Genomic DNA, 6492 nt, shown 5'->3' with positions numbered 1-6492 from the left:
TTACTCTAGCATCTACTTTGACATGGTCAGGTGACTGGACACATGACAGGTTTGAATGACCAGCTATACTGTGTGTATGACAACTGTGTTACTGTATCCAGTCGAGTTTCACTTCCTCTAAAGCAGTGCTTCCCTGTGGTGTTAAGGAGAACCACCTCACCGCACAGTGTTTGTACATGAAGACACTGATTCTACTCTTCAGCTGGGTCTCATTCCCTCACGGTGTGCCAGAGGAGGGAAAGCACTGTGGGGGTCTTCCAGAACACTTCCAGGAAAGGCTCTCTGAACTGAACGGCACTTCTTGGCCACCTTATTAGAAACCTCAACCCTGGTGTTCAGTTAGAGACTGAGCTCATCTGCTGAGGCACAGTTCATGTCCACCGTTTTCTAGCGCATCATCAGTGGTCAGTTTCTGACCACAGCCTCTCTCATCTGGATATTTTTGAGTGGACCACTCTCAATGCGTCAGTGTCACTTCTGTGCTGAGAACGATCCACCACCTAAATGACGTCCGGTCAGAGATGGCCCTGTGGTTAGACACTGACCAGTGGGGTGGAAAGGAGCTTATCAACTGTGGAGCAAACAGATAGGCTTCAGCGTGTAACCGTGCACCTACAGTACTGTGGAAGACCCAAGGACCACTGTTTACTGTAGTCAAAACAGTCATTAAGTATGAGTTATGAATTTTCAGCATCCAAAAAAGCAGAATTTAACAGAAAATTCCAGAAGCTTCACTCTTTAGGTTTTTTTTTTTTACTCAGTTCCTCAAAGAATCTGAAGACACACCTCCAAAGTTCAGTCTTAGAAGCTGGTTGCATTTTTTGCTTCTCACAATCCAATTAATCCTAAACACACTCAAATACGATGGTTCTTCAAGTTTATTTAGTTTATTATTGTTTCTATAAAGAACCTTTGTGAAACTGGTTCTTCTGTTGTTACAAGCTTGACGCTGTTACAATAGCAGAACCCTTTTAAAAAAGGCTCTATATGGAACCATCTACCCATTAATGTGAAGAACCCTTTCCCCATGAAAAGAACCTTTTAATCATGCACATGCTTCCTTGCGTGTTCATAGTTTGATATGGAACCATTTGCATTACTGAAGAACTCTTAAAACACCTTAATTTTTAAGAGTGAATTAGAAATTTTGGCCCTATTTGAGCTGGATTAGTGCTGTAATTTGAAGGACTTGAGACGAGAGCCAGCCTGTCCCATAATTTTCACAAGTCTGCTAAATAATAATTCCAGAGTTAATTACCTTCCATAATTAGCATCAATATCACACCTTTTACAATACAATTGATATCACAGCAATGTAATGTTTGTGACCTGAAGGCAAGACTAACAGCGTGATTTGACCCAATTCCTTAATCCTCAAGTTAATTACTACTCAAGTCCTTTTCTCCCACGTGAGACACTCTAAAAAGGGTTCTTTAGCAATAAAAATGTTCTAAATAGAGCCATGAAGTGTCAAAGAACCCTTTGCAACCCCAAGCAAAGGGTTCTTCAGATTGATGGAGAATGTGTTATAAATGGCTACATTTACATGGCTACCACATAGGCTACATCACATTCTCCATCAATCTGAAGAACCATTTATGCATGCAAATGGGTTACTGAGTGTTCATGGTTCAATATAGAACCATGTCCTTACTAAAGAACCTTTGAGGAACCATCTTTTTGAGTGTACTGTATACAGTGGACCTGTTCCTAAGGTATAGGGCTTATGAAGTGGCTAAATGCAGAATAACAAAGTGAACTATGAGTAAAGTACTTCCTTATTTAATTACTTACATATTGATTTTTGTCGGAAGAAAAGCTTGTGTCTCCAAAATGGTAACTTTACAGGAGAAGGAAAAAACCTACCTCACTTTTAATGTAAGTCAATGGAACCAGAATTTTTACTAAGTCATTTTGGGCCATTTCTTTTGGTTCATTCATCATGAAATTTACACACAATATAAAGAACAATAGGCACTTTCAAATTTTGTCAAAAACTGAAAAACATAAATGAAAAGTATACATTTCCAGAAAGAAAAGCACATTGCTCATACAGCATGTGATAAACAGTGGGGAGAATAAAACGATGTTTTCACGGTGGGAGAGGATTTAACTCCTAGGTCAAAGCCTAAAAAGACTGCAGGCCGAGGTTTACAAGCAGTATCGCATTACCACATTAGCTGTTGCTATAATGTAGTAATTGATTAAGTAATAGGTTCCCCTTCTTTTGTTATTTTTACTTGGTGTCATGAAGCAACTCAATTACAAGTTCTAAGAACACTTACAGAAAGGAGTCACAGCACGAGAACACCAGAGACGTCTCAGAATAACATGTTCATGACGGCTGCCCCTCAGTCACACTGCAGCGTCTCTCAGAGGGTCAGTGGATCTCAGTGTAAGATAGTATTGTCTGATCTGCTGTAAATCCAAGCACATTTGCTCAAAAACACATGTTTTGCCAAAATTAGACACTTTATAAGACCTTTATGAATGAGTTATTAACACACTGACAGTGGTATTGAAGGAACAGGTAGAGCCCATATGTCAAACACAAGGCCCATGGGCCAGATCAGGCCTGCCACGCAATCTTATCTGGCCCGCAAAATTACCCCAATTTTCTATTAATATTAGCCTATTCTATCTGTTTCGGAATGCCCTGTACTACAACCCCCAGCATGCACTGCAACATATTGTGTGCTAGTCCAATGTGTAGGTTCAAACAACTCCAAGTACTGTTTCAAGGTCTGCTACAAATGCCTATACTGTGCTGTTTACGTTTCACCGCCCAGTTCAAGTTACAGCAAAATGTCATTTGAAAATTAAAGAAAAACAAAGATGTTCTCCGGTTCTCTGGGTTTGTTGAGATATTTTAACATGGCCCTTTCAGTGGTTCAGTTAGACACCCCCAAGTTTGAGGATCATCTACTTCACACTGTTCTCCACTTGCCCTAGATGTAGTCAATCAGTTAAGAAATGTTTTGTTGCAGATTTTGCATCTTAAATTTAAAGCTGGAGCTACAAAAAAAACAAAAACAGTATAATTCAATAGTCACCCAAATTCTGTCTCTAAATACATCCTCAAAACTTCTCTCAACCCACTCACACTGCCGCCAGGTCTTCATTAAGGTCCAGCAGGCCTGCTGGTGTGCTCTACAGGTCAGTATAAGTTGCTGTGAACTATAAAAATTTTAAATTGTATCCGAACAGCCATTTTAAATAACATGCATGAACTTCACAGGACGTACAGATTAAGTTCACAATTCCTGACTTTTTTTTCTTATAAATAAATGTTCATCTTCACTTAGAGGAATAACTGATAAGCCAGTCTGAATGAGGAGAAACATTCTAGAATAGCCTAAATGGGGAGAACATTCTAAAATTGTGCTAATGGGGGAACATTCTAGAACAGTGTGAAAGAGGGGAGAACTTTCTAGAACAGCATAAATGGGGAGAAAATTCTAAAACAGTGTTATTGTGGACAAATCATTCTAGAGCAGTGTGAATGTGAGGAGGGCATTCTAGAACAGTGTTATTGTGGACAAATCATTCTAGAGCAGTGTGAATGAGAGGAGGGCATTCTAGAACAGTGTTATTGTGGACAAATCATTCTAGAGCAGTGTGAATGTGAGGAGGGCATTCTAGAACAGTGTTATTGTGGACAAATCATTCTAGAGCAGTGTGAATGAGAGGAGGGCATTCTAGAACAGTGTTATTGTGGACAAATCATTCTAGAGCAGTGTGAATGAGAGGAGGGCATTCTAGAACAGTGTTATTGTGGACAAACCATTCTAGAGCAGTGTGAACGTGAGGAGGGCATTCTAGAACAGTGTTATTGTGGACAAATCATTCTAGAGCAGTGTGAATGTGAGGAGGGCATTCTAGAGCAGTGTGAATAGAGAGGAGGGCATTCTAGAAGTGTTATTGTGGACGAATCATTCTAGAGCAGTGTGAATGTGAGGAGGGCATTCTAGAGCAGTGTGAATAGAGAGGAGGGCATTCTAGAAGTGTTATTGTGGACAAATCATTCTAGAGCAGTGTGAATGTGAGGAGGGCATTCTAGAGCAGTGTGAATAGAGAGGAGGGCATTCTAGAAGTGTTATTGTGGACAAATCATTCTAGAGCAGTGTGAATGTGAGGAGGACATTCTAGAACAGTGGTATTGTGGAGGAAACATTTTAGAACGGTGTGAATGAGAGGAGGGCATTCTAGAACAGTGTTATTGTGGACAAATCATTCTAGAGCAGTGTGAATGAGAGGAGGGCATTCTAGAACAGTGTTATTGTGGACAAATCATTCTAGAGCAGTGTGAATGAGAGGAGGGCATTCTAGAACAGTGTTATTGTGGACAAATCATTCTAGAGCAGTGTGAATGAGAGGAGGGCATTCTAGAACCGTGTTATTGTGGACAAATCATTCTAGACCAGTGTGAATGTGAGGAGGGCATTCTAGAACAGTGTTGTGGACAAATCATTCTAGAGCAGTGTGAATGAGAGGAGGGCATTCTAGAACAGTGTTATTGTGGACAAATCATTCTAGAGCAGTGTGAATGTGAGGAGGGCATTCTAGAACAGTGTTATTGTGGACAAATCATTCTAGAGCAGTGTGAATGAGAGGAGGGCATTCTAGAAGTGTTATTGTGGACAAACCATTCTAGAGCAGTGTGAACGTGAGGAGGGCATTCTAGAACAGTGTTATTGTGGACAAATCATTCTAGAGCAGTGTGAATGTGAGGAGGGCATTCTAGAGCAGTGTGAATAGAGAGGAGGGCATTCTAGAAGTGTTATTGTGGACAAATCATTCTAGAGCAGTGTGAATGTGAGGAGGACATTCTAGAACAGTGGTATTGTGGAGGAAACATTTTAGAACGGTGTGAATAGAGAGGAGAACATTGTAGAACAGAGGAAATGGTTTAGAAAAACACTATCAGAGTGAATTGAGGGGAAGACCGTAAATTTCCTGACTGTAACTAGTCAGGAAGTTTCAGCGTTAATCACACCAATACAGTAATTTATCCACATAAAGCATCTCAGGAACACATGAACACCCACCTGCTGTCTTAGATGAGGGCTAAACTCTGTGGGGAGGCTGATATCTTGGCACTCCTGTGGTTTTGTTTGAAAATAGGCTTTTCATAATTCCCGGGCAGAGGTTCAATGTAAAACCACCAAAGTGATGAATTCAGCAAAATACAAAACTGTTATGCAACACAGTCCACAGATCAAAATCAAGATAAGTTTAGATTTAATAGCTAAGCAACCTCAAAACAACAGCCTCAATCACTTTACCTTCCTGAGGGCTTCATTAAAACCACAGCACCAGCTCGAAGCTCACAAAACGAGACGGTCCTAAAGCAGCCCTGCAAACCGCAGCCTTCACTATTCGGGCCCCTTTTTCTCCTGTCAGGCTTTAAGCTGAATCTGGCCTTTTCAGTGACGGAAGACCAGCTTTCTGCTCAGACTCACACAGTACACACTACAGTCTTTAAAAAAAAAAAAAAAAATTCCAAGGGAATTTCACGTTTCTGCATAACTCAGTGGTTGAGATGTAAACAGTCACTCAGAGTGGTTTGGTGCGAAATGATTCATTGGAGAGAAACTGCTGACTGATTTCTTTACAGTGGTGCTGATAGGAACCAGGGGTCACAATGACTACAACACAAATATAGCCATTTTAGTTACCATCAAAAACCAGCAGTGAACCTACATTTGTCTTCTGAGCTTTAATATAGATTGTTGATAGTTATGTTGTGATAAATCCAAAAAAACTGGTTGTTTTCTCTCAGAACACCGTGCATGTGCCTCTCCACCCTGAATATGTTCAAAAACTGTTTCAGGCCAAATTCAAACCTTAAAACGGTCTTAAAACAAGGTATCCGGTATCAGCCATGTCGCGTACTGTGATTTCAGAGACAATAACGTCTTTAGAGGGCAGCATGTCGCCTCACAGTAAAAAGGGCCTGGGTTTGAATCCCGGCCAGGCAACCAGGGTCCATTCTGCGTGGATTTTACATGTTCTTCCTGTATCTGTATTTCGTTCCACAGTCCAAGGGCTAAACTGCCCCTAGGTCTGATTATGTGTGTGATTGTATATGTATGCATTTGCCCTGCAGTGGACTGGAGACCTGTCCGGGGTGTTTCCTGCCTTCTGCCCAATTCCTCCCCCAAGATCCAAAAAGATAAGCTTTGATGAACTCATTAAACTTCTGGTTCCTATCACCACCACTGTTCACACACACACACACACACACACACACACACACACACACACACAATTTTCTAAACCTCTTATCCTTCTGGGTTACAGGGGGACAATCCCAGTGGTCATTGGGCGGAAGGCAAGAAACACCCTGGACAGGTCGCCAGCCCATCGCAGGACAGACAAACCTATACATCCACACACATTCGCACTTATACTTATGGGCAATTTAGCATGCCCAATTGGTCTGACCGCATTATTTTTGGACTGTGGGAGGAAGGCCACACAGCCAGGGGG

This window comes from Pygocentrus nattereri, chromosome 28 (assembly GCF_015220715.1).
Source record: "Pygocentrus nattereri isolate fPygNat1 chromosome 28, fPygNat1.pri, whole genome shotgun sequence".
NCBI lineage: Eukaryota > Metazoa > Chordata > Actinopteri > Characiformes > Serrasalmidae > Pygocentrus > Pygocentrus nattereri.
This window is presented reverse-complemented; position numbering follows the sequence as displayed.